The following is an 11,184-nucleotide window of genomic DNA, read 5'->3' as shown; positions in this document are numbered from 1 at the left end:
GACAAATCCACAGCCAACATCATACTCAATAGGCAAAAGATGGAAGCATTCCTATTAAGAACAGGAATAAAACAAGGGATGTTTATTCTCACCACTCCTGTTCAACATAGTATTAGAAGTCTTAGCCAGAGCAATCAGACAAGAGAAAGAAAGAAAAGGCATTCAAATAAATACAGAAGAAAAACTATCTCTCTTTGCAGATGATATGCTTGTGTACCTAAAAATACTAGGGACTCAATTAAAAGGCTTTTAGAACTCATAAACAATTTCAGTAAAGTTTCAAGATTCAAATTTAATGTACAAAAATTTCTATACTCCAACAGGGTTGAAACTGAGAGCTACATCTAGAATGAAAACTTATTTATAATAGCCACAAACAATAAAATACCAAGGAATACATTAAGCCAAAAAGGTGAAAGATCTCTAAAAGGAGAACTATAAAACACTGCTAAAAGAAATCAGAGATGACACAAGTAAGTGGGAAAACATTTTACACTCATGGAATGAAGACACAATATTATTAAAATTGACAAAGTTCCTAAAGCAATTTATAGATTCAGAACTATTTCAAAGGCATGACATTACCCAATTCCAAACTACATTATAAGGCTATGGTAACACTAACAGTATGGTAGTAGTACTAAAACAGACACACAAAACAATGGAACAGAATACAGAACCCAGAAATAAAGCTGCACACCTACCACCAACTGATTCTTGAAAATAGTAAACAAAAAGTAACAACAGGGAAAGGACCGCTTATTCAATAAACAGTGCTGGAAGAACTGGCTAGCCATATGCAGAAGAATGAAACTGAATCCCCCCCCCCCCATTTTTACCGTAGACAAAAATTAACTCATGATAGATTAAATATTTAAATATAAGACCTCAAACTACATAAATCCTAGAAGAAAACCTAGGAAATACCATTCTAGATAGCTTAGGCAAAGAATTTATTGCTAAGTCCTCAGAAGTAATTCCAACAGAAGTAAAAGTTGGCAAGTAAGACCTAATTAAACGAAAGAGGTTTTGCACAGAAAAAGAAACTGTCAACAGTGTAAACAGCCAACCTATGGAATGGGAGAAAATATTCACAAACTATGTATCTGACAAATGTCTAATATCCAGAATCTATAAAGAACTTAAACACATCAACAAGCAAAACCCAAACAAACAACAACAACAAAACATTTTAAAATCGGCAAAGGACATGAACAGGCACTTCTCAAAAAAGACATACAAGTGACTAACACACATATGAAAAAAAAAGTTCACCATGAGAGAAATGTCAATCAAAACCACAATGAGATATCATCTCATACCAGTCAGAATGGCTATTGCTAAAAAGTAAAAAATAATAATAATAACAGACATTGGAGAGGCTGTGGAAAAAAAATGACATGCGTACACATTGTTGGTGGGGATGTAAATTAATTCAACCACTGTGGAAAACAGTTTGGAGATTTCTCAAAAATCTTAAAGCAGAACTACTACTTGACACGGCAATTTCATTACTGGGTATAAACCCAAAGGAAAATAAATCGTTCTGCCTAAAAGGCATGTTATGACATGTATATGTTCATTGCAGCGCTACTCACAATAGCAAAGACATTGAATCAACCTAGGCACCCATGAATGGTTGATTGGAAAAATAAAATATGACACATGTACACATGGAATACTACCTAGCCATAAACAAGAATGAAATCATGTCCTTCGCACCAACATAGATGCAGTTGCAGGCTAGAATCCTAGGCAATTAACACAGAAGCAAAAAACCAAATACTGCATTTCTCACTTATACATGGGAGCCAAACACTGAGTACACATGGTCATAAAGATAGAAGCAATGGACACTGGGGACTACTGGAATAGGGAAAGAGAAATGGGGTGAGGCCTGAGAGGACTGCCTATTGGGTGTTGTGCTCACTGGGTGTCAGTGTCATTTGTACACCAAACCTAAGCATCACACAGTGTCCTCATGTGACAGGCCTTCATGTATACCCCCTGAATCTAAAATAAAAGTTGAAATTTTTTTTTAAAAAAGAACATGTGGTATGTATACACACAAGGGACTACTATTCAGCCATGAAAAAGATGAAATGTCATTTGACACAACTTGGATGAACCTGCAGGATATTATGTTAAGTGAAATAAGCTAGGCACAGAAAGACAAATACCTCACTATCTCACTCATATTTGGAATAAAAAATATTCATCTAATTGAAGTTGAGAGTAGAACAGTGGTTACTAGAGCTGAGGAGAATGGGGTAAGGGGAGATGAGAGGAGGTTGGTCAATAGGTACAATGTTACAGTGAGATAGAAAGAATAATTTCTGGTACTCTTGCACAGTATGGTGACAATAACAATAATGCATAGTGTATTTTAAATAAGTAGAAGAGAGAATTCTGAATATTCTCACAATAAAAAGAGGATAAATATCTATGGTGATGTGTGTGCTAATTATCATGATTTAATGATTATGTGTATATACATATTGAAACATGACATTTATACCATATACATATGTATAATTATTATGTGACAATAAAATATATTTTCAAATAATATCATTTCATATACTCAGGGTTAAAATATATTATTAAAATTAATTCCATTTGTTTCCTCTTACTTTTTTAAGTAACTTTTTAAAATTACACCTGTGGCTCTATTTTGGGACTCACATTGTATTTCTATTGGATGGTAGTTTTCTACAAAACAAAAACAAATAAAAATTGTCATGAACTTGATTACCCCTTGACAAGATAGCAATGTCAGGTAGAAAGCATGGGATGAGGATAGCAATGTCAGGTAGAAAGCATTGCTTCCAAGATGTCTTCGTGATGCAGAAAGCAAATGAGCACAGGGTCCCGGCAAAGCAACCCTGGCTTATCTAACCGTTTCCATTCTTCTTATGGGGGTTAAATACTCAGGACAGGAAACTACAGAATTTTACACATTTCATCTTAATTTCTAATGCTGTGTGAGTGTAGAATTCCTTGTATAAGCAGAAGAAAACAGAATGCAATTATCAGATATATGAAAACATACAGCAATTCAAAAGAAGAGACCATGGGAAGAACTAAATCAAATGTCCAAATGTCTTTTTATTAAATAAAATTTCTTCATTCGCAAACAAGAAGATCCAATAGAACATTGTATCTACATAGCTAGAAAATGCAGATAAAGAGAAAAAATGGACCAGGACAGAATGTGTGAAGACAAAAATATTTAAAACTAATATATCAAATATAGTGAAAGCAGAGGTGAATTTTCCAAAGAAATAATAAGGCTTAAGCTTTGGGGGCACCTCCCTAGCCAAGGCTTCTTCTGAGACTCTGGAAGATGCCTTGCAAGTTTGTATTAATGTCTCAATATTTGTTTGAAAAAAAAAGAGGGTCCTCAGTTATGTAAACATGAGGCTCTGCAAAGCCTGTACCAGACCCTGGCACAGCGAAAGGCTAACTGTAATCTGCCATCACATACCTACCTCTACCCACAGATAGTCACTGAACACCTGATTTATATCAGGTAATCTGAGGAAGAGTTGGTGAGCCAATACACTGCTGACCTAGCCCCAATGGAACATGCTTTCCATTAGGTTGGTGCAAAAGTAACTGTGGGTTTTGCCATTACAAGTAATTACAAGTAATAGCAAAATCCACAGTTACTTTTGCACCAAGATAATGGATAGAAAAAACAGATTATAGACATGCTATTGTGAATAAATAAATAAATAAAGATCTACAGCAAACAAAACTATCACAAAGAATTCACACACCCAATATAACGGCTCATTCCATTTCTAATTGCCCAGTATTTAGAATATCCAATTGGGCTTCCAAGATATAATACACAAATAAGTTAGCTGATCCAATTTCTCACAGTAGACTATGTGTTAATTTGAGAAATGAACACCATGAGTGATTCTCATAGTTTATGTATGTAAATATAAGTACACATGAGTGCACAAATGCACATGAATATACACATATATGCACACATAAAGCTTCAATTTTATTATGGGGTTTTGGAGATTTCATTTATCTTCTTTGAACTTAACCATGTTTTCAATAATTTGGGTACTAATTGGTATTATGCTTTAATCAAAAGAAATATTATTAAAACCCTAAATTTTCTTCATAAAAAGTATTTTTCCTCTCAAAATGTCCTACTAGAGGAGTAGTGTGAATTTGTAAACATTGCTTGGAGTTGTATAGGTATGCAGGCAGAATTTCATAGACCATATCACAGTTACAAGCTTGCCATGATTCCATAGCCATCTTCACATGCACTATCAATTTGCCTGGCCAGTTGGAAATAATAGATATGGAAGAGAAAGGAGGGTGGTGCTCCTCCTTTTCTGCTTCTCTAATTGTGAAAAATGGATTCCTGCAACAATGTTGATCAAACTTACTCTATGTGATATTATTTACCTGAAGAAGGGGACTTCTGTCAAAAACAAAGGGGAAAATGTAATGCAAAGGTAAATACATTAGCACATACATTAAATATTTTTATTTTATTTACCAAATGGAATAAAAGGAAAAAAGAGGTAGGCTAATGACACACCAAAGAATAATTGAAAACATGTTTAATCATTTGTCCACAAAGCAAAGGACAAATGCAAATTTGATTACGAAGAGTGATGAAAAAGGTAAACAACAGTTTGGAAATTATTTCTAGTTATTCTTCAGAACCAATGAATAAAGAAAAGAAGTATGAAAGTAATAATGAATTAAAATGTGTGTTTCCTTGTTAAAGTGAAATGATTTTGTGGTGCTGAAAGTGAACCCCATATTTCTCCCCACTTTCAGATAATTGCCTGATTTATGGCTACTGATACAATCATTGCTATATCCAGGTTTTAGAGTCAAATAGTTTATGACTCGGTACAGTGCGCTGCCAGGCTAGTCTTTCCTGTTGGCAAATCTCCACACGGTTTGACTGAGGGTCACCAGGTAGCTTTCCATGCTCAAAATTTGCCTGCTTTGTAGGTGCCAAATAACCAGACATTCTATTAGGGGGAATTCTTTCCTATGGAACAAAGTATTAAATGCTAATATGAGGAAGTAGAAAAATATAAAACCATCGTCCACATTTAATACATGATTAAAACATACTGAATACTTTCCAAGTGGTTGATAATCAAGAGCAAGAACTCACTTGGAATCAGGGTTACAGTAGATAAGTTTTGATAGGCAACATGTGGAGAGACCACGAAGTGCCTCAATGTGATGGCAAAGTTGAGATGGAAGAAACATGCCAGGGATAGGATGGGGACCTAACTGTACTAATGAGGATAATGAAAAGGGAAAGAGGTTTTATATATGGAAAATAAACTTTATCTATAGCTAGCAGTAACTGAGATTGCTTAGTCTAATAAAAGGTGACTGGAAGTAGGTGATAGGTAGAGGTTAAAAAATAAAAGGCAGTCTGGTAGAAAATGGAGTCAACTATTTAAGAGTCCTACAAGATAAATTCAAAACGAATATGAACAGACTATATTGAGGCAAGTAAATATCAGACTAAAAAACTCAATTACCTTACCAGTGGCTTCCTTTTCTATCACATGTATTTCCTCTTTTCCTCTAGACTTCTATACACACACAGCTGATCTCTCTGTGGGTAGAGGGAGACTTATTCTGACCCTCTTTAATTTCTCTCTGATTCAATGATGGCAATGAAAAATGAAACTTAATATCATCTTTAGAGGAGAAAATACCAAATGATATCAATTTGTATATGTCTCATGTTAGGTCCTAGAGAAGCAGATGCTGAGACTGAGTTTTTAATGCAAAATGTTGGTAAGGGATCAACACCAGTAAGTAGAAGGGACGAAAGCAGATTGAGTAGAGGGAGGAGTGAAAGTGCATCAAAGGCCAAACAGATAATCAGAGAACTTGGTGAGGAGCTCTGGAGCAAGGATTGTCTACAACACTGTCGCACTACAGGCTGAAATAGATGAGATCTTTTTACCAGGGGTCACCAGACTATGGTCAGCCTGCTACATGTTTTTATATGGTCTATGAGCTAAGACTATTTTTTTTTACATTTTTAAATAGTTAAAAAAGGCAAAAGAATATTTTCTGACATGAAACTTATATGAAATTCAAATTTAAATGTGCATAAATACAGTTTTATTGGTACATAGCCATGCTCATCCATTATGTATTATCCTTGGCTGTTTATGAACGACAACAGCAAAATCGAGTAGTTTGTGGCAGAGTCTCTACTGCTCATGTACCTTAAAACACTTGCTGTTTGCTTTTCAATGGAAAACATTTGCAAATTCCTCCTTAATTCTCCTGCTTTACTGGGTCACAGGTAAGGGTAACTCTTGGAAGAATCAGCCCTCTGCTACTGAGTCAAACCCTGAAAAAGCTGACAACCAGAAACTGTTTTCAGATACCACTCCAGAGCTGGACAGCCAGCCCTTCTTTTAAAAGGTTATGCTGCCATAACCTGTCTACTATAATGCTAATTTCCACAGATCACATACTAAATGCCAGCTATTCCAACTAGCTTTTGACAAATACACTATTGTCAAATAAAATCTGTTTTGCAGTTATTCCAACATATGACGTGATCAGAGATTTTAATGTAATAGAAAAACAATTTTTATTCAAGATGTCTTTCATCAAAGAATTTGGACCATATTGGCAATGGTTAGCATTTTAAAGACTTAAAAATCTGCTTTCCAATTATATTATTTTGAAAGAGATTTATTGAATAAGTGCAGAAGTTGTTATAAAAATATGTGAACATACTCATCTTCAACAAATGTTTAATTATTACACATAAGAGTGCTATAAGACTTGTCAAATATCAAGTATTGTACTGTTTTTATTGAAGAACTGGCCTTGCACATTTTCCGGAGTTCCAAAAAATGTCTAATTGCTTCAGAGTTTTCCCTCCCTGATTATTATCTCCTCTTGTTCCCTTAGTTACTTTCATGGGTTCCATTTCAAAGCTTTTTCCTATAATAGATTGTGCTTTTGTCATTATTTTCTCTGAGAAATCAGATTTGGCTGTCCCATTTTTACCCCTAATTAAAATTTTTGGTCTAATTGCAGTATATTTCATTAGTTCTTACAGAACACATGAGCTTGAAAGAGGGTTTTCACTATTGGTTTAATGTTGAATAATATGCAGGCATCTAATAAGCACTGTCCATGTTAAGACTACTTTGTCAAAGTTCTCATTAGCCCATCTGCCCACTGGCCAAGAAGACTGCATCAAATTCCAAGGAAGAGTTTGGATTGCAGGTCCCAAGATCTAAAAAGTTAATTCTAAAAGTTAATTTTCATTGTATTAAAAACAATCAAGAATGACAAGATAATTAGGTTATATCAATGTAAGTCTGTCAAAGATGGAGGTAAGAAGTATTGAAAGGATTAAAAAATTATCTGATAACTAAAACAATAAAGTCGTATTATTTGTCTTTTGAAATTGGCACTTTTAATTCAACAATATAATGTAGAAATTTGAGAAGAAATAGTTTGTAATTGTGTTTACTTTACAGTTGGCCAGCGTTTCTCACTGTTCCTCATTCTCAATCTGTATTTTCTTCTTCTCTTCAGAGGTAATTTTTACATAAACTCCATGTACAATTAGGCGCGGAGAGTAGCTTTATCACGTAAAGAACATGCTCCCTGCTAGAAGAGAATCAGCCAAGTCAAATAACAGAAAAACTTTACAATGTTAATGAGATTAACAATGACCTAGTTTTCAGACTACACATATTCTATTTGTTGATTCACCTGATACTTTTTTTTTCATTTAATGACAATGTATTAAGTGCCATGTGCATGTTTGAGAGAAGAGCTTTTCAAGAAAGAAAAACTACTGCAATTTCCTGAGGTAGGACTACGAGTATCCTAGGGAAAGCAAAGGGACATTGTGGATGGAACTCAGTAAGTGATGGAACTCACAGTAGGACATTGAATAGGACATGAGAATGATTCATGAGAGAGTCAATGAATTAATTCATGCACAGCTATAGGTGATTGTAAGGATTGTTAAAGACTGCTAAGGGTTAAGATCTGACTTAATTTACAAACTAATAAGTGAGCCTGTCTCAGTTTCAGAGGTGTTGAGAGAAGCAATGAGACTTCTGCATAAGAGAAAATGGACTTTATTACTCACAGAAAGGCAGGCAGTATGCACTTCATGTTCATACCTGTGTCTTATGCTTCCTAAGTCCCACAGAAGCAATATCAAGTGGCCCAGATGGATACTACAAGCACAGTAGCACAGTAGCTACAGATGAGAAATCCTGAACTTAGAAAACTTTTCTTAGAGTTCTCCAGAGAAACAGAACCAATAGGATATACACACACATATATGTATATATCCTATTGGTTCATATATACATAATTTTACAGATATGGTTTTTACATGTATATTATGATTTTATATATTTATGATTTTTACATATATTTATGATTATATGTGTATAAATATAATCTGTTTATATATATATGTACAGAGAAGAGAGAGAGGATTTATTATAATCATGTAGGATTTATTGTGAACACAGAGACTAAGAAGGTTCACAATCTGCTGTCAACAAGCTGGAGACCTAGGAAAGCTCGTGTTGTAGATCAGACTGAGTCCAAAGACCTGAAAACCAGATGACAGACAGTCATACGCTGAGAGCAGAAGACTGATGTCCCAGCTCATAAATTAGGCAGATAGCAAATTCTTCCTTCCTCCACCTTTTTGTTCTATTCAGGCCCTGAACAGATTCAATGAGGCCCATCCACATTGAGGAGGGTAGTCTGCTTTACTCAGTCAGCCTATTCAAATGCTAATCTCGTCTCAGAAATAAGGTTTAGCCAATATCTGAGCACCCCATGGTCTAACAAAATTGAAACATAAAGTTCACCATCAAAACTTCCTATCATATGAGGGGGCAGCTAGCAAACTGTGCCAACTTTTACCCTGAAAGGAAACAGTATCTTTTATTGTCCTGTTTCGAAACAAATTATTTCCTCTGCCCTAGAGGAAGACACTATCTCTATCATCCAAGGATGTTTATTATGCAAACAAGAGATCCATGGACAACTGTTTCACAAAAAGGATTTTAGCATTTACTGTGGGTAAAATGAATAGCCATTGCAAGCATTTTCTTTAAAAAAAGAGTGACATGGTGTGATTTTCATTTTAGAAGATTTACTCTGGCTACTGTGTTAAGAATATACCCATGAGACTCAATGGTAAAAGCTGTGAGATCAATAAGGGCAAAAGGTGATAGCCCATCGACCAGATGGTAAAAGCAGCAATAGTAAGAAGTACTTTGATTGTGTGTATAGTTTGAAATTAGATCCCACAGGATTTCTTGATGGATTGGTCATGAGGTATAAGAAAAATAATGGAGCAAAATTTGAAGTTCCTACTAAACAAGATTGGGAGGGTTTTAGGTGAAGAGGATTTGCAAGGGAGTGAAATAATTTCAGTTTAAGTCACATAGAGTTTGAGATGTGTATTAGATATCCAAGTGAGATATTAGGTAGAGAGATGAATATGTTAATCTGGAATTTGGAAAAGAGATCTAGAAAAGAGATTAACCCCAAAGAGGGTCCCATGTTTTTCCAGTGTAGATCTGGAGTGAATATTTTGTTTTTGACAGAACATAGTTAGCATGCTTCCTGAGATCCTAGAGGATTAGAAAGAAATCTCTTGAAAAACGTATTCACTCATTGTCTCATAATAGTGCAGTGGTATCATCATCACAAGCAGTAGTGAGGTGCTGCTGTAAAAGTTGCTGCTGAGTTTTAATCATTTCTTTACATTTCTGAATTTCTAATTTTTTTTCAGCTTGCTGTTCATGGTCTTGTTTTGAGATTAAATCTTCATCATTAAATTTTCTAAGTGTACCTTTGAAACGTGGCTACCAAGTTTTTCTCCATGACTTTTCAAAATTCCCCACTGTTTTCTGATGCTGTTTGTAGGCTGTTCTCTCATAGTTTCACAGGAAAGGTCCCAGATACTGTCTCTGCTCATTTCCCCAGCATCTTCAACATCTGAGATGACTGTTCCTGTACTACCATCTTCTTTTTCTCTAGATTTCTTTTGAGGAGAAAGAAGAAAAAAACACATCCTTTTCCATTTGATGAAGAAACTTCTTCATTATCAGCATTTTCCATTAGGAATTGTTTGTGACAATACTCATAATCATTCAAGATAATTTTATACATTTCATCTAATTCCTGACTTCTGTCTTACCAGTTTTCCAGAGGCCTCTTTTTCCATCAGCTCTCCCCACATTATTTAAAATGTCTAAAGCTATTTTTAATTCTTTTTTGTTCATAAAAAGTTGATGTAGACTTTCCTTCAGTTTGTTATATTCACACTCTTTTCATATCATATTATGATAATACGGAATAGCTCAACTTACAATAATATTTTGTAATTTCTGTACCTCATCCTTCTCATTTTTCAATAGCTGATTCAAATTCCTGTTCTTGCATTGTAACTGTCTCTTTCCTGAAGCTCAATCAGTTCCCTCTTGGAGGTTTCCAGTTTCTTAAGTTTCATGTAGCAGTTCTGTAGATGGTCCATGTCACCTCCCAGTTTCAGGTTCTGTGTTTCCTGAGCTACAGGATTCTTCTACTGAAGTAGTAGTAGCTCATGCATATAATTTAAAAGAGCTGCTATATTTAATTCTCTCTATCCCTTTACCTTTGGATCCTTCACATAATTGAGGAAAGCCAAAAGCAGTCAATTCTTGATCAAGATATAAATACTCTGTCAAATATTATCATTTATGCAGAAGGCACCAACAGAAAATGTGCACATTTTTAAATAAAACTATTGAGGAACATGACACTTGCTGTAAGTATAAACTTGATGGTGATATCTTTGCTTCTGAGCTGTACTTAGAGATAGTTTTGCTTTGTGAAGACAGACCTGGGTTTGTAACAGCCATCCAGTCTCTCATGGCTATCTCTATAGCCAGGATTCCTGAGGAACTAGTTCAGCAGTGAAACATGTAGTCCAGCTGTTGTCAATCTTTTATGCGGGCATCTCTTCTTATGTTTCCCCTGAGGATTAAGTAAGATAATACATAAAATATTTAGCACACTGCTTGGTTTATGGAACACAAGTCATTAATATTCGCTATCATCATCATCATCAGCTAGACACTGATCAGCTAGACACAGGACTGTTTAGTATAA

General features: G+C 34.9%; 1 pseudogene; it reads right to left on the bottom strand.

The window, feature by feature from the left end:
- Window positions 1-9,710: 9,710 nt before the first annotated feature.
- LOC100587028 lies at window positions 9,711-10,946 on the bottom strand (annotated as a pseudogene).
- Window positions 10,947-11,184: the final 238 nt, after the last annotated feature.

The sequence above is a fragment of the Nomascus leucogenys genome, chromosome 21 (assembly GCF_006542625.1).
Source record: "Nomascus leucogenys isolate Asia chromosome 21, Asia_NLE_v1, whole genome shotgun sequence".
Classification (NCBI taxonomy): domain Eukaryota; kingdom Metazoa; phylum Chordata; class Mammalia; order Primates; family Hylobatidae; genus Nomascus; species Nomascus leucogenys.
This window is presented reverse-complemented; position numbering and strand designations above follow the sequence as displayed.